The sequence below is a fragment of the Tamandua tetradactyla genome, chromosome 3, assembly GCF_023851605.1.
Source record: "Tamandua tetradactyla isolate mTamTet1 chromosome 3, mTamTet1.pri, whole genome shotgun sequence".
Taxonomy (NCBI): Eukaryota; Metazoa; Chordata; class Mammalia; order Pilosa; family Myrmecophagidae; genus Tamandua; species Tamandua tetradactyla.
In genome coordinates, this window is record NC_135329.1 from 174,539,497 (window position 1) to 174,562,928 (window position 23,432).

At 38.8% G+C, this 23,432-nt stretch overlaps 1 protein-coding gene across 4 annotated transcripts in view; it reads left to right on the top strand.

The window, feature by feature from the left end:
• SPATS2L (spermatogenesis associated serine rich 2 like) overlaps positions 1-23,432 on the top strand; it is a 212,783-nt gene that overhangs the window by 27,127 nt on the left and 162,224 nt on the right. For all 4 annotated transcript variants that reach the window (XM_077154607.1, XM_077154606.1, XM_077154603.1 and 1 more), the window contains exon 2: positions 12,976-13,025. The gene's annotated coding sequence lies outside the window, so the exon portion shown is untranslated. The remainder of the gene's footprint in view (positions 1-12,975; positions 13,026-23,432) is intronic.

Sequence of the window (23,432 nt, forward strand, 5' to 3'; positions counted from 1 at the left end):
GAAAATTCATTATTCCCATGAAAGCCAGGCAGTTTTTATTAAAGGAACATTTATAATGGCAAAGAGGATCTTTATGACATAATGTTATACAAAAAATACAGTAAAAACTTATTTATATATAGCTTAAATACAAGTATAAAAACATGCTCTGTGATGCCCCATTAAATCCCAGAGTGATTTGAACAGTGAATAAAAATGTATTTGCAAAGTCCCCTTGGGGGAATGCAAGAAAGGAGGAAAATTCAACTTTCCCATGTGGGGAGTTCCTGATATTCTCACAAGCAGTGGGGACAACCAAAGCAATAGGCTGAGCCCTCAATCTTGGGGTTCGTTCAACTTATCCCTGCAAAGGATAGGCTAAGCCTACTTAAAATTATACCTAAGAGTCACCCCCAGAGAACCTCTTCTGTTGCTCAGATGTGACCTCTCTCTCTCAGCCAGCGGGACAAGCAAACTTATTGCCTTCCCCTTCTCTACATGGGACATGACTCCAAGGGGTGTGGAGCTACCTGGCAACGTGGGACAGAAATCCTAGAATGAGCTGGGACTCAGCATCAAGGGATTGAGAAAACCTTCCCGATCAAAAGGCAAAAGAGTGAAATGAGACAAAAAATAAAGTGCCAATGACTGAGAGATTCCAAACAGAGTCAAGAGGTTATCCTGGAGGTTATTCTTGTGCATTAAATAGGTATCACCTGTTTAGTTAAGGTGTAATGGAGAGGCTGGAGGGAAGTGCCTGAAAATGTAGAGCTGTGCTCCAGTAGCCATGTTTCTTGAAGATGATTTTATAATGATATAGCTTTCTCAGTGTGGCTGTGTGATTGTGAAAACCTTGTTCTGATGCTCCTTTTATCTTTATCTACAGACGAGTAAAATATATGGATTAAAAATAGATAAATAATGGGAACAAAGTTAAAATAAATTTAGCAGATTGAAATACTAGTGATCAGTGAAAGGGAGAGGTAAGGGGTATGTTATGTGTGAATTATTTTTTCTGTTTTCTTTTTATTTCTTTTTCTGAATTGAAGCAAATGTTCTAAGAAATGATCATGATGATGAATATACAACTATGTGATGATATTGTGAGTTATTGATTATATAACAAGAAGGGAATGATCATATGATAAGAATGTTTGTGTTTATATGTGGTTATGTTTCATAAATTAAAAAAAATGCACTGACAAAACTGAAGGAAATAGTATGTTCAATGAAATTGTTAGGTGTGGTAGGATAACTTTTGCGATTCTTTTTTGATTTTCGAGGTTTTCTTTAATGTTATATTTTATAATGGAAAATATATTTTTTCAAAGAAAAGCTTATTAAAACAGTTCAGTCTCTGGAAAAAAACACCCAATTTCTCTCTTTCCTGATCTCTAATGTGTAAAAGCCTGCAGTATAAGAGCTCTGTTTCCTTTCATTAAGACCAGTATGGTTTAGAAGAAAAAGAGGAAAAAAGCTTTGGAGTTTGAAAGACCTGATTTTGACTCATGTAATTGGCTGGCTTAATGAACTCAAGCACGTTATTTGTCTTCCTGAACCTCAGTTTCCTCATGTATAAAGTGAGATTAGTAATGCCTATGATTTTGTTATAACTAGATAGGATCAGATAAAAAGTACCCAACACTGAATCCTAAAATGCAAATGCTCCAGAAATGGTAATAACTGAGACTTCTCACACATATGCTCCCTGGGTTGAATAATTTTATAAACCCTTCCCTGAGACTCATATAGGAAACAATAAGAAAACCACATCAAGGGACATCACCTTGAGGTGAAAAAGGACCAGAAGGAAGTTACCTTCACATTTTGCCTAGGTCTTCTCCTGCCTAATGGTTTTGCATTTGTGAAAATCCTTGGCTGGGTGGCTGGGATTCTGGTAACTGTGTGAAACCATGAACAAAGGCAAATTTACATCTTTTGCCAGGATAACATAGGAATAAACAAAGCAGGTTTTTGCATCTCTGAATACTCAGGTGCACTGCCATCAAAATAAACTTTTGTTTCTGTTCTTTGCTGATGAATTATAAATAAAGGAAGCATCTAAATATTCTAGAAAGGAAGATTCATATACAAATTAGATACTGGGGACAGATTTCACACTTATTTTGTTGGAGCCAGTCTTTCCTTAACTGTAGGTGCTTAGGAAGTTCTTTTGTTGTTCCCTTTGTTGCTTAGAAAAAGGGGAAAAATGCCTTAGTATACTAAAGAAAGAATGATTTTTATTGGAGGCAGTATAGCTTTCTGTATGGGCTTTCATGTATTATAGTGATTGCTAATACATAATGGAGAAAATCCATTTATTGAAGTGCCATAAAGAGCAGTGAAATCTCTGATCTGACACATGGCCATTTCCATTCAATGAGTGTTTATTATAGGAATGTGGGCAGTCCAGTAATTTTTAAAGGTGAAAGTGGAAGATGTTATGCCAGCTACTATGCTTACTAATGTCCTGTCTCATTTATTTCTTTTGTAAAATCTGAGTGGTGGAGTAGATTCAGTACACTTCTGGGGCTTCCAGTGACTTCAACTCTTGATGCAATTGATCACCCCATTGTAATACCATGGCCACATTTCAATATAGTGTCATATCACAATTGTGACCCCTTAAGGAGAAAAGTAAATCTGTTCTCCGCCAAATTAAAATTGACGATTAAAAATTATATTTAATATTGGTTTGTGGCATTGAATATATAAACTCATTTATTAAGATGAGGAATATTTAGATATTGCTTATAGTATCTTCATGAACATTACTGATATAAAATTAGAAGCATAGAAAGTGGATACCCTGTGTGGTAGTTAGATTCAGGTGTCAACTTCGCGAGGTGAAGGTGCTTAGTTCTTTTGCTGTGGACATGATCCAATGGCAGATGAACCTCATCTGTTGTTGATTACATCTGCAGTCGGGTAGGAGGCATGTCTGCTGCAGTGAATGATGTTTGATTTAATTGGCTGGTGCTTAAATGAGAGACTCAATATAGCACAGCCCAAGCAGCTCAGCATACCTCATCTCAGCGCTTGCAGCTCAGCCCAGGCCTTTGGAGATGCAGAAAGAAATCAACCTGGGGAAAGTTGTTGGAACCCAGAGGCCTGGAGGGAAGGCCAGCAGAGATTGCCCTGTGCCTTCCCATGTAAGAGAGAACCTCAGTTAAATGTTAGCTGCCTTTCCTCTGAAGAACTAATGAAATAAATCCCCTTTTATTAAAAGCCAATCCTTCTCTGGTGTGTTGCACTCCAGCAGGTAGCAAACTAGAACACCCTGGTTTAATGTCCCACCAAATGCAGGATCAATCCTTATACACCATCCCTACTCAGTCAGCTTCCATTCCGTCTCCAGGAAGGAGAAGCCCACAATTTTATGATGCTGAAAACTTCTACTGACACTAATACACAATGCTCCCAGAGCTTAAGCCCCCATTTAGAATTGGGCCTTGTCTTACTTGTGGTTGAACAAATACTTGTCATCTAGCAAAGATAAGCAAAAATAATTTGAAAGCCTTTCCTCTGGAAGGAAATCTCCCTCCCAGAAACTTCACCACTGCTCTTCCATGTGCCCTTGGGAATGCTGCAGAATAAATACGCACCTTCTGTGTGGTAGCTCTTCAAATATTTGATCATGGTTATTGTATCTTCTCCTCGAAGTCTTTGCTTTTCAAGGTTACCTGGTCCCACTTCTTTCAACTGATGTTCTTCATCCTGTTAACACTCCTTTAGGAACACGTCACTCTGTCCATGCCATTTCAGAAATGAACTATCTTTAATTCAGCATCCTATTCCTGAGTAGAAAACATACGGCTATTATTAACTTCCTTATTCAAGGTCACTCTTCTTTCATTAATCTAACCAAGTATTGTTTTGGTCTTCTATCTGCATCAGAAACAGTACATTATTAGTTTTTATCAGCTTAGAATACAGTAGAACTTCCAAGTCTTTTTTTTCTTTGTAACAACTGCTAACAAACCAGATCGCATTCCTTCTGTACTTGTGTAAGCCTACGTAAAGACAAAAATTTATCCTTGTTAAATTTTGTCTCTTTTTGTCAAATCAAATCATTTTTTCTTCCTATCATGACACATTTGAATTCGAATATTTTTAATTCAGTCTATCAGTGATCTTTCTTTCACTCATGGATCAATTGCACATCTGAGAATGGTGCTTTCTCTGTCACTGATAAAATTTTGGGTAAGCAGGCTAAAGACAGAGTCCTCTGCTTTTTTTTCAAGAGACTTTTGACATCATGGAACTTTTGCTAGTTTACTTAAAAAAAAAATAGTTTGCTAATCTTTTAGTTGTATTTACTTTCTTGTCCCCAGGATGTCTAAGAGAATATAATCAGGGAAGACTTAATCAAATGCCCTGCTAACATTGTGAGCCACTATCATTGCTTAGCCACTTATTGCCCATCCTAGAACCCTATTGTAAACATGAAACAAGGTTAATTTGGAGTGATTTCTAGATTGCATTAATTTTTCTTTTGAAAAAGTCACTAAAAATAATATTGAAGTACTCTTATTTGAAAAGAAAACAATTTTGCAAAAATAATTCATTCATCGCCTATAATGTCATATGATCTTGTTAGGTTCACAGGAGTTGCTTTTTTTATTATATCATTTAGTTCTCTTTATAGAATCATTGCGCTGGAAACGAATTGGAGAGGTGACAGGAAATCACTCCTTAGGTGTCACTCCAACACACGATTATAGTCTCACCTCTTTAGGTAAACAGTAATCAGCCTGAGACATATCCAAGCAGTGTGCCGGCATCTACGTAAATGGTTCCGTGACAGAGAAGGCGCTGTTGGCATCATGTTACTAATGGGTGTATTTTCTCTAAGTGGAAAATTCTGTATTATTTGAAAAGAGCTTTTGTTTTTCCTCATACAAACTCTGGCTTTTTATGTCAGTGTCAAATATCTGTCAAACATACGTACATTGCTTTCTGTTCTGTGTTTTGTTGTCTTCATGTAAAAAAAAGATTTTTTTAACATTACTTTTCCCCATGGACCTTGAAGAAAAGACAAAATAATGTAAAAGAAGAGCAACACTAAGATACCCAAACCTGTAAGTCAAGGACTAAAGTGTCATTTGACAAAAATACTAATATTTCTGCCTTATTTTATATTTTATAAACTATTCTCACATACACTTTCTTTTTTGAAAAAAAAAAACCTGTTTGTAAAATTAATACGTACTTCTTGAATTGGAAGGCACTGAAATGGATAAAAAATAGATCAGCTATCATTTCACTACCCAGAGATCAGCACTGTTAGGATTTGGTGTACTTTTCTTCCAGATAAGCATGTGCGTTTAGTTGTGAGTGTGTACGCACATACATACATTTGTGTATGTGCATATTTTATATAAAAGTAACCTCATGAAGTACATAAGAAGTTTGTACTGAAGAATCAGTATGACATGGTAGTTAAAAGTGCTTTAGAATCAGACACTTTGAGATTCCAATCTTGGTTATGCTACTTATGTAGTAACTGTTATTATTTAAACTCCCTAAACCTCATTTTCTGCTTTAAGAACAATGAGGTTAATGGTAGTATGCACTCTTAAGTTTAGTTTAAGAATTAAGTAGGATAATGCATGTAAAGTTCATAGCATGGTGGGGATCCATGATGAATGCTCAGTAAATGATTGCTATGATACAGGCTTAGTTTTCTGCTTTCTTCAATTAAATTCTAGGGTAAAAGTTTACCTTGTCATAAAATCCTATCTGAAAATTATTTGAAGTTCATACATTTCAATTATGAATAAATCTTAATGTAGACATTTCCCTATGGTTAAACCATTTCTAATCTTTGATATCAAAAAGAATACCATAGTTAATATCCTTTACATTAATTTTGTGCATATCTCTTGATGACATATTCAAAATGAATTACTAATGGCATTGTGTGGAGGAGCCAGAAAATACAGAGTAATTCTTTAGTGCCTACTAGTGTGCCAGGTTATACGTGAGGCTCTTTATGCCAAAATTTATCTCTTGCAAAACTCCTTTGAGATAAACCTATTACCCCCATTTTTTTAGATGGGAAAGCTCTGCGAGATAGGTAGTTTGCTCAAGGTCCCAGAGGTAGTGGTGATGGAGATGGTATTTGAAGCCAGCTGTCTGATTTCAAAGCTTAAGGTTTGGTTTTTTTTTTCCACTCTGGCATACAGTTCAGGCCTGTCTTTTTGATGTTGGCAGAATGAATAGTTACCATTGTGCTTTCTACAAACATCACTTGGTACCACGTAAAAGATAGGATTCTTGGCTGGAACTCTTGGCTTACTCAGTATGGTGCCTCTTGCGTATGTATGTTCTCATACGTTTTGGAATCATGCCACATTATGATGAGGTCTTAACTAAAGGAAATAAAACATCGATATGCTTATTTGATGAAAGGAAACCTCAAGGAAAAGAATATTTATTTAGTCATTAACGTAAAACTGTTCTTTGCTTTAGCCATAGGACCTAGGTTAGAATTACTTACTTCCCTAAGAATCAGAGTATTTCACGTCAAGTGATTAAATCAGTTTAGGAATTAAACAGTAACAGTCAAAGTAAATTGGTGCTGTCAGAAGGAATTGGCAGTATACTGGTGTACTAAAAGGGTCATTGCTGCTCTTTGAGAAGAACAATTTGCTGTCTGAGAGTGGGGTTTAGAAGGGAACAAAATCTTTAGCTTTATAAATAAGATTATACATCAGAAAAGAGCTAGAATAGTAATATGATTACTGTAGGTATACATAGAGATAGAGGGGAGACAAAGCATATGAACCCTCAATGAATTATTTGGTGTACTGACAGGTTGTCTTTAAAAAGTCAGCCATTTGGAAAATTTTTCTTGTCAGCTCTCAAATCTTACTTACAGCATGTAATGTGACAGTCAATTTTCTATGAAAAATGCATAATTAGTATGAAGATCAAGGTACAGGTATTGCCAGTCAGTGCTTAACACGGCTTCTTAGAACAAAGAAACAAGTGAAGTTGTCTTTTAATAGGGCAATCCTGGTTTATCATTTTGTAAGTTTCAGTTCTTAGTAAAAATGGAAATACTCAAACAAAAAACCCAAGCTGTAATATTTCATATCCAAGAACTATATTGCAGAGTTTATAATTAATTATTGTCTAGTCAGGAGAACTATGTTTGGTTTTTGAGTTCTTGAATTTTTATAACACTTTAACTTGCACATTCTCGCCTTAGAATGGTTCTGGTTTTCCTTCAGCCATTTTAGTTTCTGGCAAAGGAGAAGCAGCGTCACTCGTAGCCCAGTAGCTGAAAATGTTTTAGACCTTGGCAAAATATGGGCCATCGACTTGGCATGCCAATAGTATTTCTCCCATGGTAGAGTTACAGGTTGAAGGACCCAGTAAGTTAAATTTGGGCTGTACACAACTATTGAGTAATTAGGTCGGTGAATAGAGAATGGATATGGAATCTGCCAGGTGTATTTAAGTCGTGCCTCCATTGCCTCATAGCTGTGTAAACCTGGGCAAAGTGCTCTCCTATCTCTCAGCTCAGATCCCTCTGCCTTCAGATAGAGATAATGGCACCCACTGGACTAAAGGTCGTTTGAAGAATCAGATACGGTGAGCAAATACTTGGTTAACTCACACATGTTTTTACAATGAGTTTCTAAGTTACGAATTAATGGCCACAGGTCATCCCTTTGGAGGAGGAGCTGATTTACCATTTAAAATATTTCCAAGTGAAGAATGGGAATATTTGTAGCATATTTGTAAAAATGCACCATTCCTGGCTAACCTCACTAGACCTTCTAACTATTCATTTGTATTTTATCCAATAATAATAGGGCAGACCCCTTTCTCTGTTCTGGAAACCTCTGGTGCCTAGCTTGAAGCTCTCCAAGTGAGGATACTCACTCCCAGAGCATATTCCTCTAAGGGGGGAAGCCCTTTGGTTTCAGTAGGTGACTCCTTTAACATGATAAAGACCTTTTGCAGAAATAGGCATTTAGATCTATGATGTGATGCTCCAAGATAGAAGCAAAATCTGTATATTTGACGCATATTTTCACTTTCAGTAAAACAGGGGAAAAGAAAAAGACTAAAATATAAAAAAATCCAGTAAGATTGCACTATAAAAATTACAGGAAACTCTTGGATTTTTAGAATAATCATGTTGTTGGAAGGGAGAGGGAAAGAGAATGAGAAGTTGGGAACTTTGACATTGGGTAGTATCCATGCAAATTTTTTGGAAATCTCTGTTTGATGTTTCCCCCAGCCCTGGTTATTATAAAGGTTTAGAAACTGCTTCTGGGTCTGGCTGCAAGAGAGTAAATCCCAACCCTGGGGCTGTACTTTTTCCTTTTCCCTTGGCTACGGTGGGCCCCCTTGTTTTTAATACCACCCAAGGATGGTGTCCCTTTTTCTCAGTCTTTTAGAAGAACAAGATTTGTTCGTTGGGGTATACTATAGGGTCCTCATGCAGGTATTTTAGGCCATGAATGATTGATTGAAATGTCCCTGTGGAGCTCCCCAGGGATGGGACTGTGTGAGCTAAGTGCTGAACTTTTTTGAGAAGCTTCTGTGACCACTTAGCAGAAGGGAGTCAGCAGAAGTCCCACTGAGCCCGGGGCTCTTTGAGCTTGCTGAATGGTGATTGCCAAGCGTGCTCTCTATACCCATTTTGAATCAATTTCTAAATTTCGTTTCTTCTACGCAGGAAACATTCTGAACTTTTCATTTGCTTTAGTGCCACATTTCATTCAGCTCCAATCTTCGTTAGCTATTTCCTGAGCCTCAGCTATGAACTTGGCACTGAGAGAGAAGCGAGGATGAATCAGACACTGAAGAGAGAACATGTACACCTTAGGTAGATGGCAAGTCGTGACTCTAGAGTGGAGAAAAGGGAGAGGCATACATTACATTACATTGTATGTAATGATTTTTTTCAGGACTTCCTACGATAAATTCACTACATAAAAATCATTAACAATATTCATTTATGTAGTAAATCCCATTATAATGAAAATCCCTGTTATCTGTGAATTGAGCAAGCATCAGAACACAATTCCAATACAGCAGAAGACTTTGGATGGTCCCTTGGGGTGAACTGAAATGGGATTTGACCTATATATCAAGCCTATCAAGCCTTTCATGGCTTTTATAGTCTTCATTTCCATGTGTCAACAAATACCTATTGGATATTAAAGCCAGTTAAATCAATATTTCTTGCTGTAGTCAAGGCACAGGCAACATATATCCAAAGGAAACATATCCCCAGTAGTCATATTTTGGTGAGAGCATATATTTTATCATAGCCTCTCTGATTGAGCTACCTTCTGATAAATAGGATGAAAATATTACCATAGCTACCATAAAAAAAGAAAAACCAGAGAATTTATGAAAGGCAGAGAATTTATGATCTTGTCCCTCACAGCATCGTTTAAGCCATCCCACAAATTTATTTTGGTTGCTTTAATCATAAGGAATGACAACATGGGAAAGATCTTAATTGTGGTAGCTGTGATTTCTCTCTCTATTCTTAATGAGTCTGTGTTACCCCTTCTCCCATCCCAAGCAAAAGATTTCTTAAAATGGCAGTAAGATACAAGTGAACCCAAGAGTTTCAAAGGAGGGCAAGATAGAAGCCCATTCCTGTTTACTTTTTCTGAACTTTTAGCTCTTAGAAGAGTTCTGAAATTGACCTGTTAGAAACTCACAGTATTCCTTAAAGAAATGGCCTGAAGCATCAGTTTAATATGAACACCAAAAAATCTGTTTACTGTTTATCCGGAAAGCCTAACTTTTCTTCCCTGCATATTGTGAAAAGAGTTGGCTACCATTTATTGGCATTCTACTCTGCATTGCGTACTCCCAATATCTCATTTCTAATAGGCAAAATGATGCTTCAAGGTAGGTGTTATTATTCCCATTTTACAGATAAAGGAATGTGAACCTTGGGCTGCTGAGAAGCTTATCTAAGGGCAGCAAGCTAGAAAAGGTAGAAGCTGGGCTTTGAACCTAAGTTTGTCTGTCTCCAATGCAATATTTAACCATCCTGTGAAGAATACCTGTTTTGAAAACCATAAACATCTTGTGCTAACTTCTCTAGTGGTGGGAGATGGAATTCACCAAAATGCTACTATTCCCATGTCAAATACTGATGAATGCTTTGGGGGTTGTTTAAACATCTTTATTAAAAATTAAATTCATAAATATTGTCTTATCTGACAATTCATATTATTTATTATATCAACCAAACAATGCTTGCCCATTGTGGTACATAAAGAAAATCAAATAACTGTTTTCATCAAAAGTATGAAAAGCATTTTTAAAAATCAGTTCTTTATTAATGGAAGTATTATATTCATGAAATTATTCCCCGCCAAAGAATTTTTGTGAGAGAAAATGTATCTAAGTGTGATGAACTGATCTTTAAATAAAGTGAATAGCAACTTGTGTCTAAGTAAATGTTTCTCACAAAACAGGAGTCAGGGTGTGCGCGGTTGGTTCAATGGTAGAATTCTCACCTGCCGTGCATGAAGGCCCCATTTGATTCCTGGCCTATGCACTGAAACAACAACAACAACAAATTCAACAAATGGTGCTGTGATAATGGGATATTCATGTGGAAAAGAATGGAACGTGACCCCAGCCATATAAGCAGACAGAGAAGGAAAAAAAAAAAACAGGATGCACATATACACCACAAATGAAAAGATTTTTCTCAAAATGACCATTGGTATACTTCATAAAACAAGAAAAGTCAAGTAGTTGCATAGTAGTTTAATTCCTATTTCTTGGGTTTGTTCTATATAGCACTATTAACTTTTGGAAAATAAATCTACCCCCTGACTCAGACATTTCACCGATTGGTTTCAGCCCCTTATTTTCCAGATGTTCTTATCTGCCCTGTTACCTTAGCATGGTGTATTAGCTAGGGTTCTCTAGAGAAGCAGAATCAGCAGGAGATCCTATAAGTATAAAATTTATAAAAGTGTCTCATGTAACCATGAGGATGTAAGAATCCAAGGTCTGTAGGGCGGCAGGCTGCGAGCCAGCAGCTCCAGTGAAGGTCCTCAGTGAACTCTCAGGAGAGGCTGGCCGGCTGAAGCAGAAAGAGTGATTGTCTCTTCTGACTCCTTAAAAACCTTCCGGTGAATAGATTAAGCATCACTCATTGCAGGAGATGCTCCCCTTAGCAAATGCAGTCAGCTGTGGATGCAGCCAACATGGTTATGGTTTAAGTCCATGATTGTCCTCACAGCAACAGGTCTGCACTTGCCTGACCAGACAACCGGCACCACCACCTGGCCAAGTTGACACATGACCCTGACCATGATACATAGTATCCCCGAAACTGCTGGGCACCTGGACACTTGGGCCCTGGAATTTGGATTGGTACAGAGTTCTTTGGGGCCATCTCAGCAGACTTGGGTGTGTGCAGACGACCTCAGGGCTGCACTCACCTTGTTTTCTGATTGCCAAGATGCCATGTGGTAAGAATTCATCATGCTTGCCAGGCTAATTACATAGTGGAGGCAACCTCTTATGTTGATATCCTTGGCATTATTCATAGTGCCTGACACTGTGTTTGCCAAGGTTTTTTCGGATAAATGAAGGATTATAATATATTTTCTCAAAAATGGACTGTTTGGAGAGAAGTTAGTCTTATTGAAAGAAAGTCAGAATTGCAGATCAGAATACAGAATTTAAAAGCCTCCAGTTAATCCCCTCATTTCAAAGATGAAACCGAGAGAGGTCAGACGATTTGGCGGACAGAACATCACCCAGAGAGTGGGTGCCAGAGCCAGGCGCGGCCTCCCATTATTTCCTGAGGCCCTGCCCTCATCCTTTCCAGTGCTCTCTCCTTCTCATCGTTGCCCCTGATTGTTTCATGGTCGCTGCTCTGACTGCAGGATCATTAACCAGAGCATTTGTTTCTTTGAATCCCTACCCAGTGGGACTCAATGGAGAATTGGATACATAGGGATTCTCAACAAACACTTGGAGCAATTGTTGGGTGAGTGAGGGCGTGATTGGTTGGTTGGTTGACTTCTGACCCTGGCATGAACCCCCTTTGTCCAAGTGATTACTGACTGAATTATGAGTTCTTCAGATGGGTGTGTGTATGATAGGCTTTCTCTGCGAGAAGAGAATATTATAACAACAGCTAACATTTATTTGTAATAAATTAGGCAGTAGTACAGCATTGTGGTTAAGAGTCCAAGCGCTAGGACCAGGTTGGTGCAGTTAGAACCCCAGCCTACCACCTACCACTTACATTTTTTTTTTTTTTTTTTTAGAGAAAGGGAGGAAGGGAAGGAAAGACAGAGAGAAGGAAGGAAGGATGGAAGGAAGGAAGGGAGGAAGAAAGGGAAACATCTTTAAACATTTTCTTGTTTTTTTTTATTATTATATTTTGTTTGTTTGTTTGTTTCTTACATGGGCTGGGGCCGGGAATCGAACCGGGGTCCTCCGGCATAGCAGGCAAGCACTCTTGCCCGCTGAGCCACCGCGGCCCGCCCTACCACTTACATTTTAGTGGGACAGGTGGTTTGACTGCTTCTGTGCCTCAATTTCTATGCCTGCAAAAATGGCAACATAATTCTGCCTACCTCATAGAGTTTCTATAAGCACTAAAGGAGTCAACTCATGGGAAGAATCAGAACAGTGTTAGGCATTTTCTAAGCAAGCAATAAATATTAAGTATTATTATTGTTGTATGAAAGGATCACTGTTATATGCTAAGCAGTGTGCTAAATGAATTACATGCATTAAATATCAAATATTATCAACAACCCTGTGGGGAAGGTACTAGTATGATCTCCTTTTACAGTTGAGTAAACTAAGGCACAGAGAGTTTCCGCCACCTACCCAAGGTCACATACTGACTAAGTCATGGGTAAGGCCCAGTTCCACATCTGCATGACTCCACATCCTGTGCTTGGGTATATGAAATGAGTGTTGTGGCTGCTAAATATGGTACCTAACCTCCAAAATTCTCTTTTTTCCTAGAGTACTCCAGAACCCAAGCTGTTTTCAGGAACGTCTCTGTGGATTCCTAGGTAAGAAGAGGTGGTCTTTCTTTTCTCCATATCCTCCTCCTGCCTGCATGGCCAATTGTCCCTACACCTGACTGCCAGATGCCCCATCACAGCCTTTGGTGGCTTCTGCTACCTCCTCTCAGGGTCTCAGCACCAGAGTTCCCATTCACATTTGTGTAGTCTGAAGTCATTCATGATAGGAAAGTGGGGGACTGCTGGATCTGAGGCACTCCTCCATACCCCAACTAACCTCCCTCTACCCCACCTATATCCCACATCCCACCTACATCCTCCACCCTACCTGTATCTCCCTCCCCAACCAAAATCCCCCCCCAACAAATACCTTATCCCCACTTATATCTCCCTACTTCACCTGCATCTGCCTATCCTACCTACATCCCATACCCCCCCCACATCACCCCTACCCTACTTACATACCCTTTATCCCCATTTATGTCCCCCTACCCCACCTACCTCCCTCTACACCACCTACATCCCTCTACCCTACCTACATCTCCTACCTCACTTACATCCCCCCACCCCACCTATATCCCCCTACCCCACCTACATCCCCTTACCCCACCTACATCCCCTACCCCACCTACATCCCACACACCACCTACATCTTCCTAGCCCACCTACATCCCCTACCCCACCTACATCCCACACACCACCTACATCCCCCTACCCCACCTACATCCCCTACCCCACCTACATCCCACACACCACCTACATCTTCCTAGCCCACCTACATACCACTTACCCCACCTACATCCTCCTACCCAACCTACTTTGGCATTTCTGTGGATTTTTTAGAGTACTTTCATACATGTGAAATACTTCTCTCTATATAACTTTTTATAGACATCCTGGTAATGTAGTAAGGAATTACGGTTGAGTGATGGGCGCTGGAGCCAGATTCCCTGGTTTTTCCTCTTTACAGTGATAGCCATTATTGCTTTTGTTGTGCTAAAGAATATGCTCCAATGGATCTAGAAGCCAGGCTTGCAATCAGCAATACTCAGTCAGCATTAAGTGGGAGTGGAAGGAAACAGACTTTGAGTCAGACAGCCCAGCTCTGAGTCCTGTATCTGCTGCCTAAGGATTGTGCAGACTTTGCCTGCCACTTACTTCTCTGAGCCTCTGAGCCATCTCTAAGATGGGATAATTAAACTCATCTTGCAGAGTGGCTGGGACAATTTGAGCTCATGTTTATGAAGTGAACTTACATAAGATTGACATTTGATAAAATGGTCATAACTTTTTGTTATCAGTTACTGATATTTTAATGGATACATCAGAAATTTTTGCTGGACAAAAAGCATGTTTTAGGTTCTTATTTTCCCTGGAATATTTTTATTTTTTTCCTGAGCATTCTTAAATTAATTTGTTTAGGTAGCCATATATTCATTGTGAAAAGATCATCTCTGGTCTAGACCTTTTCAACTGACTGTAAATTCCGAATTAGGGTAGTCCAAATTAATGAGGTCTTATTGTACCTGGAAATTTCTGTGAATGTTTAATCTAAACTTGATACTTTTTTCCTAAAACTGAACTTTAGCAGCAAGATGACTGTAAAGTTTTGAAAAGGGCCTTTAAAATTTGATGGAAGTTGGTTACTTCCCATGACTGGAAGAGAGTATTTTACCTCTTCATATCCGAGTCACCATGAAAACACTCTCTATAGTTGTTCAAACAGAATTAGTATGGAAACAACTGGTTTGTTTTCTCTATTTCTCTCTGTCTTCATACACACACACATATACACACATATACACATATGGCATGCTGAGGAAGGAACTTCTTAGTTTAGTTAGTAAGGAATTATGTTTAAGAGTGATGAGCTCTGGAGCCAGATTGCCTGAGGAGTTGCTATGTAAAGTCTGGCAGGCTTCTCTCTATGAGATAAGCAATGGGACAATCAATTCCTATTTTCTGGAATGTATATCAACTAACTAGCAACTCTCGATTATTCTGCCCGAAGGCACCAAACAGCTTGATGGAAAGATGTACCAATTGAAAACCATTCTGATCACATTTTTGTCAGGAGAATAAGATACCTCCAGCAATCCATTACTAGTCATGTTAGAGGTGGAAAGCAGGAATGTTCTTGCCTGCAAAAGATCACTCATTGCATGTTCAGCCACTACTTCTACCGATTACTAACCCAGAACGGTGATGCTGGACCTCCCTTCCGTAACTGGTTTTGTCAGTTGGTAGTTGTCTCAAACACATGCCACAGGAGACACTTAAGGAATTTTCTAATTACAGCTCAAAGGCTTTACATTTATTTTTATGCTGTTTCTGAAAACATCACTGATTGAAATGGTTTCTCCCTCAGCATAATCCTGTTGCCAGCAGTTACAAAAAACTTGGGAGATGGCAAATGAAACCCACAATAACTGAAGACTAGTCCAAATTCAATTAGGAAGAGGCGTGTCCCATGTGGACACATAAGCCATATAAATCCATTTTAATTGTGAGCCATGGTACTTATCTGGTCATGTTTATTTTGGATGCAAGGGCCAAAGCTGGATTTAGATCAGAAACTCCAGATCTTTGAGCCCTAATGACTAATTTGGGTATGTATCGAATCCCTTAATTCATTTCTTAATTAGTTCTTCCAGAACTGAAGAGTTGCTTGGTTGCAATTATTTTCAAAAATTTCTTATAGATCAAAATAAATGTACCCAGATTTCTCCCTGTATGGCTCACACATTTTGTGTGGGTCTTAAAGAACTATTCTTGTTGTTATCAAAATAGTAATAATAGGGCGGGCCACAGTGTCTCAGCAGGCAGAGTTCTTGCCTGCCATGCTGGAGACCCAGGTTAGCTTCCCGGTGCCTGCCCATGCAAAAATATATATATAATAATATTATTAGTGATAATGTCACCAATAATAACAAAACTAACATGACAAAGCAGAACAGTAGATTATAGAATGTGGCACAAGGAAACATTCTTTTGAATTCCAACTCAACTACTTGTAGCTGCAGGACCTTTGTCAAGCTACCTTTCCTCTATGTGCTTCAGTTTTCTCGTAAAAGGGGAAGAGTAGTACCTACCTCAAATACGTACAGCACTGTACATGTAAGTTAATATGCAGAAAGTTTCTGGCATGCTGGTAAGACAATAAGACAATGGTAGACTGATGAGCAGATTTTCTGTTGCCACAATATTGTGTCCCATTTATGCACTGCATTTGGAGAACACTCCTGATGGTAATGAAAATGTTGGCGGCTCTGAAGTTGGAATTAATCTCTATTATTTGTGCTTGTACTCTTCTGTTTGTCTACCGGATTAACATTTTTGGCTTTCCATGCTTGGTCAATGTGAGAATAATTTGAAACCTTTTGGTGCAAAATTACTTAAAAATTTAAGAGAATGTTTTCATATCTCAGCATATACAATATTGGACTCATTGAAAGGAAAAATGTGATTGCAATATGCTAAAATATATGTATGCGTATGATTTGTGGTGTATATGTGATATTTGGGGGAATCAGCTTCAATAAATTCATTAGAATCTTTCAAACTATTTTAAATAGATTTAAATGCATCTAATGTCGTGGTTTAAATTTAATGAATATGCAGAGAGAAAGTTTAGGAAAAGAAAAATCTAGTAATTTAATTAGCTTTCCTTGTGGCTAGATGAGAGATAATTGATATTAAAATTGATCTGCAAGAGATGCACTGGAATTACCTTTTGTTAGTTTTTTTTTTAACTAAGATAAGACCCACCAATTTCAGCCTCAGGTGTGTATTCTAGTGAAATGTACATCCAAAGATAAGTGTAAAATGTTCTTAGCAGCATTATTTGTATTCACCTCAGATTAGTAACGTCCAAAATGTCTATTAGTAGTAGAATGGTGGTGTATTCATAAATTGGAAAAAGTTTAAATTAAGTTTAATGATGTGGTGCATTCATGAAATAGAATATACATAACAGTGGAAAATGATTGAATTAGCATTCTACACAGTAACATGGATATATCCTACACGTACAGTTTTGAAAAGAAGATGAAAAAGAGTACATAACCATGTTATTCTATTTATATAAAGTATGAAAACAGGCCAAATTAAACTCTGTTGCTAAAGGGTGCATGCATATATAAGTGACTAAAATTACAAAGGAAGCAAGGGTCTTATCACTGTAAGAATTAGAAGAGTAGGTTACTTCTGGGAAAGGGCACTGGGGAAGAGAAAGAACCTAGAGGGCTTCTAGGGGTGTCAACAATATTCTGTATTTTGAGGGGCTACTGGGTACATGCATAATATACTGTTAATATTACACTAAATATTAATGTTTAATGCACTTTTCTGTTAGGGGGTTATAATTCAATTTAAAAAATAGTTTGTTGTATGTTTAAGACAAAGTAACTTTTTTTGCCCGTTTTGGTTTGGTTATTTTCCTTGTACCACATAGTTTTAGGCCTAGAGATTTCTGTGAATATAAATGATCTCTAGAAGCAGACTACTGCCTTACTCTATGGCACTGGTCTCCAAAGTGGGATATACACCCCCAAGGGGCCCTTGAGAAGATCCATTTGGAATGGAAAAGAAATTGTTTAGAACTTGCATTGACATTAATTTTATCATAAAACGTTACAACTGATGGTGAATGCATCGATGCTAACAACCTCTCTGAGCCCACTTATCAGTTGATTATCACCTGTGAAGCAAGGTGGGCAAGAACTCCCGAGGAAGGACTGGGGGTCCCCAGTTCCGGGGCTTCCCAGTGGCTTCCTCACCGATTTATTTCCTTTGGCTAATTTGTGAAATACATTGTCCCTGGCTAAAATGGATTTACAAATTCTGTTATTAACTTTAACGGACATAAACAAAACAGGTACCTTAAAAGGAGTCTGCAAAAATTTCCCATAAATGGAAGATAATTTTAGCATTGTACAAGCAACAAGAAAATGGTGAAGCTTTGCCACATTATGAGGTATTGACAGTGACCATTGGAAGAGATCTGTCAAGAAACTGGCCATCAAAATTCTAAATTATTTAGAGTTTATTTCTAAATAATATTCATTGTGCTCAATCATGAACCTTGTCTTGTGTGTATGTTTGCCTTAAGAGCTCATGATTTGTAAGCTATTACATCAGTTCTGTCATCCTTCTTTTCTATTTTTGTCTATAGTATATAAAGCATATAATATATTAATACAATAATACATACAAGGTATATGAATAATAAGTAACCAATCAAGCATATATTGGGGATTTGTAGTAGTTAGGTTCAGTTGTTCTGTTGTTCTGTGGCTTGGCCAGTTGTTCTGTTGTTGTGGACTAAATCAGCATGTGAAATTCATCTATGGCTAATTACATCTCTGGTCACCTAAGGGGAGTACCTTCCATAATGAGTAAAGTGTAATTTAATTAGCTGGAGACTTAAAAGAGAGCTGTCAGAAGAGATCTCAGGAGCTCAGACCCAGACGTTTGGAGATGCAGAAAGGACACACCCTGGGGGAAGCTGTTTGAACCCAGAAGCTGGGAGGGAAACCTAGCAAACATCATTGTGTGCCTACCCATGTAACAGAGATGCCAGCTGGCTTTCCTCTGAAGAACTTTAAATTTGTAAATAAATAAATCCCCTTTATAAAAGCTGGTTCATTTTTGGTGTCTTGCATTCCAGCATCATTAGCAAACTAAACAGATCTTGGTATCAGTGGAATGGGGCGCTGCTGGGTTTGTAAATACCAAACATGTTTGAATGATTTTTTAAATGGATAAGGGGAGGATTCTGGAAGAATTGTAAGGAGCTTGATAAGAAAAAAGCCTAGAATGCTTTGAAGAGACTGTAGGTAGAAATATGGACTCTAAAAATACTTCCACTGAAGACTTAGAGGAATGTGTTGTTGCAAATTGAAAGGAAGGTGACCCTTGTTTTGAGGTGGCAGAGAATTTGGCAAAATTGAATTCTGGTATTGGACAGAAGGGAGAATTTGAATGTGATGACCTAAGATCCTTGGATGAGGAAATTTCCAAGCTAAACGTGGAGGATGCAGCCTAGTTTCTCCTTGCAGTTTATAATAAAATGCAATAAGAAGAGGGTAGCTGATGACAACTTTTGGGTACAAAGAAACCAGAAAGTGATGGTCTGGGAAATTCTATGTTCCCAGAAAGTGAGATCCCAGATAACAGTGCCCCATGTGAGGATTTAACCAAATATGGGACCAATCAGCCATTACAAATCAAGCCAGGATTGGAGATGGAGTTATCCAGAAAGGATTTGGGGAAAGTCCTGTTGTCTAATGTCTTTGATCCCCATATGCTACATGCCTGGTCAACAAAATTTTTTGTGAGACCTGTGTAAATGGAACCACTGCTGGTCTGGACTGAAAGGGACAGAAACTGGACAGATGAAAGAATAACGTCAGAGGTAGAACCATGGAATTAAAGTCTGAAGCCAAGAAACCTCAGACTGGAAGTCCACCCGTGTGTGTGTGCAGATAGGGTGTTTTTGCCCAAGAAGCAGAGGGTGAGCCTTCTGCCTCAATGTTTAGGAAGAGTTCTGGTACCTGGGCCTCAGAGAGAGTGGGACATTCCCTAGGGATTGGGGGGACCCTGGCTGTCACCTATTATCCAAAAGAAGTAGAGTATGTGCCCTGGAGATGGCAGAGAATCTGAGTGCCACCTAGATGCTTGAGGAGGGTGGGATGAAGTAAAAAATGATCTCTGCAATGTTCCCCATTATTGCAACTCATATCCCAATGTTTGGAGAGAATAGGGCCTTCTGTGTAGGCCCTTGGATAGGGTGGGACTGCCATTTTCTGAAGCCCTGAGGATGAATGACTCTCAGACTTTGAACTTTAATGGAGTTTGCTCTGCAGGTTTTCAGGATTATTTAGGTCTGATATTCTAGTTAGCAAGCTGCCAGAATGTTATATACCAGTAACAGAATGTCTTTTAAAAGGGAAATTTATAAAGTTGCAAATTTATAGTTCTAAGGCCATGAAAATGTCCCAATTAAAGCAAGGATATAGAAATGTCCAATATAAGACATCCAGGGAAAGATACCTTGGCTCAAGAAGCCCGATGATGTTCAGGGTTTCTCTCTTGATTGGAAAGGCCCATGGTGAACATGGCGATGTCTGCTAACTTTCTCTCCAGGCTTCTTGTTTCATGAAGATCCCCCAGGGGTGTTTTCTTTCTTCATCTCCAAAGGTCTCTAGCTGTGTGGGCTCCATGGTTCTTGTCACTCTCTCCAAAATGCTTCCTGTTTTAAAGTATCCAGTAAACTAATCAAGACCCACCTGGAACGGGTGGAATCACATCTCCAGCCAATCAAAATGTTAATACTCACAGTTGGGCATGTCACATCTCTATGGAGACAATCTAATTGAAATATTCCAACGTACATTGCTGAGTAGGGATTAAAAGAAAAGGTTGCTCCCGCAGGATTGGATCAGGGTTAAAACATGGCTTTTTTAGAGTACATAATCCTTTTAAACCAGCACATCAGGTGATCCCTGATTTCTTTCTAATTTCTCCCTATGACAATGGGATTGTTTATCCTATGACTGTTTCTTCTTTGTTTATTGGAAGCAGATAACTTGCTCAAAATTCAAAGGTCACAGCCAGAGAAGAATTTTCCCTTAAGACAGACCATGTCTGCAACTGACTTTGATGATATGTTGTACTCCTTTTGAGTTGGTATTGTGTTTATATTGTTACTGAAATGATTTAAGGCTTTTGTGATATTGTGATGAAATGAACATATTTTGTATATGGAAAGATATAGTGCAGATTTAGCATCGTTAGACAAAAAAATGTGTGTTATAGTTTTCTGTTTAGAGATTATTAATGGTTTAAGGTGATATGTGTAGTAAACAAGGGGTGGACAATATAGTAGTTAAGTTCAGGTGTCCACTTGGCCAGGTGATGGTGCTCAGTTTTTATTCTGCTGTAGACTTAAATCATCAGCACATGAAATTCATGCAGAAAGGACACACCCTGTGGAAAGCTGTTTGAGCACAGAAGCCAGGGAAGGAAGGCCAGCAGACATCGCCGTGTGCCTTCCACATGCTAGAGAAAGCCAGAGAAAAGCCAGTTGTCTTTCCTTCAATAAACTGTAAATTTGGAACTAAATAAATCTCCTTTATGAAAGCCAGTCCATTTCTGGTCAATTGCATTCTGGCAAACTAAAACAAGGATACATATTCACACCTTGTAAGGTGAAAATATCTTGGGCACCACTGCCATGTAGTTGAAAAGCTACTCACTGCTAATAGTTAAATCTGGAATGTATAGGAAATGGAAAACATGCTACCCATACTCAAAAGGAGGCACATCTTGGACCTAATTTCCTTTTATTGGCAAACATCAGCACTAAGGCCTTAGTTTTTACATTTTACTCTATTAAATCTTCTTCCAGCCCCCTGGGTTGGGGTTGGAGTAGGTGTGAGGAAGAAATGAGGATGCCCTCCCTTCTACCCCATACATAAACACACCCAGAATAGCTCTGCTTTTCCCTGTTTTATTTGCTTATATTCCCTGTAAGATTTCTTTTTAACTAAGGATTCTATATATTAAAAGTTAAGAACAATGGGCCAGTCTCTCCTGAGGTGGGTGTAATAGAAAGTGCAGGGATGGGGCAGGGAAGGCTGGGCAGGTGGTGCAGTTGTGGCAGTAGGGGCGCAGTCATGGGGTGCTTGAAGGATGAGCTGCTCAAGGCCATTTGGCACGCCTTCACCGTGCCCTGGACCACAGTGGCAAGGTCTCCAAGTTGCAGCTCAAGGGTCATGGATGTCTAAGCCAGATGGCCATTACACTGCAGTTGAAAGCAGGAGTTTGTGAACAGCTTATTCAAGTTTAACTGACTTTCTTGGTCACTGACAGTGATCTTTTGAGAAACACTGTCAGTAATGGAACACCAGATTGGGAGTAGATCAAGCTAGATTGGAATTTTGAGATCTTTTATGTAGGTGACTTTGGGGAAATTTGCTTTGCTTGTATTTTAAGATTATCTGTTACATGGGACTAAGAAGACATAACAATATGTTTGCTTGAATCGATGAAGCTCACAGCTTTTTGTGTGTGGCTACAGAAACACCTACTAGCCACTTATTTCCTATCAAACACTGATATGAAGAAAATCTACAAAACGTTCATTTCATTTGGTTTCTACTGAGCATCTGTTGTTTAGGTGCTCTGGGAAAGGAAAAAAATATGCAACATTGTCCCTTAGTTTGAGGAGTGGATGCGTTGGTAAAGAAGATAATATATGGAACAACTATATGCAGGTCCTATATAAGTGAGTACTGGAAAATGAATGCTAAAATGGTGACATTAGCTAAATGTGGCTTTTGAGCACTTGAAAAGTGGCTAGTCCAAATTGAGATATTAAGTGTAAAACAAACACTAGATTTGAAAGACTTAGTATGAAAAAAGAATGAAAGGTATTTGTTTAATATTTATTATTGACTATACGCTGAAATGCTAACATTTTGGATGTTGTGCTGGTTTGAAACTTTTATGTACCCCAGAAAAGTCATGTCTTAATCCTGATCCAATTTTGTACGGCCAGACCTATTGTTTAGGATGGAAACCTTTGATTATGTTGTTTCTATATGCAGTTGTGGGTATGGCCTTTTGATTAGATGGAGATGTGACCCTGCCCATTCAAGGTGGGTCTTGATTTGTTTACTAGAGTCCTTTAAAAAAGGGAGAGACATTCTGGAGAAAACACAGTTGCTTCAGAGCCAACAGACACACAGATACTAGGAGATCCTTGGAGTGCCGATAGAGCAGACACCTAGACGCGGACATTTGAAGATGCGGAGCCTAGCAGGTGTTGCCATGTGCCTTTCCATGAGATGCTAAGCAAGCCAAAACTCCTGGAGGAGCCAAGTGAAGGCCCACAGATGCTTAGAGAGGAAACCACTGGCATCAAAAGCTGGAAGCAACAGAACCAGGAACAAGGACCAGAAAATGCCAGCTATATGCCTTCCTATGTGACAGACAGCAGACTTCCTTGAGTCAAGATGTCTTTCTCTGAATGCCTTAGTTTGGATAGTTTTATGGCTTTGGAACTATAAACTTTGTAACTTAATAAACCCACTTTACAAAAGCCAAAGGAAAAATAGAAAGTTCAAGGATAGGGCATGCATCACAGTTTGTAGTGGGAAGCGCACTGGCTTGTGGGGAGCAGACCTGGGTGCTCAACCTGGAGTTGCCCCTCACCAGGCCATGACACAGAGGCAGTGCCCTATCTGGGCCACCATTGCTTCTTTCTCTCACGAGGGTAATAATAGCAGCCCTCTCCCCCTCACAGTTTTATGAGATCAGTTATATTACAGCATCTGAAAATGTAAAGTTTCTGCAAATGTAAGAAATTGTTATGATTCTGTCCTTCATACTTCACCTTTACCAAAATGCAGCTTTTTGTTAAACTCCTGATGTCCTTAACCTACAGAGTTC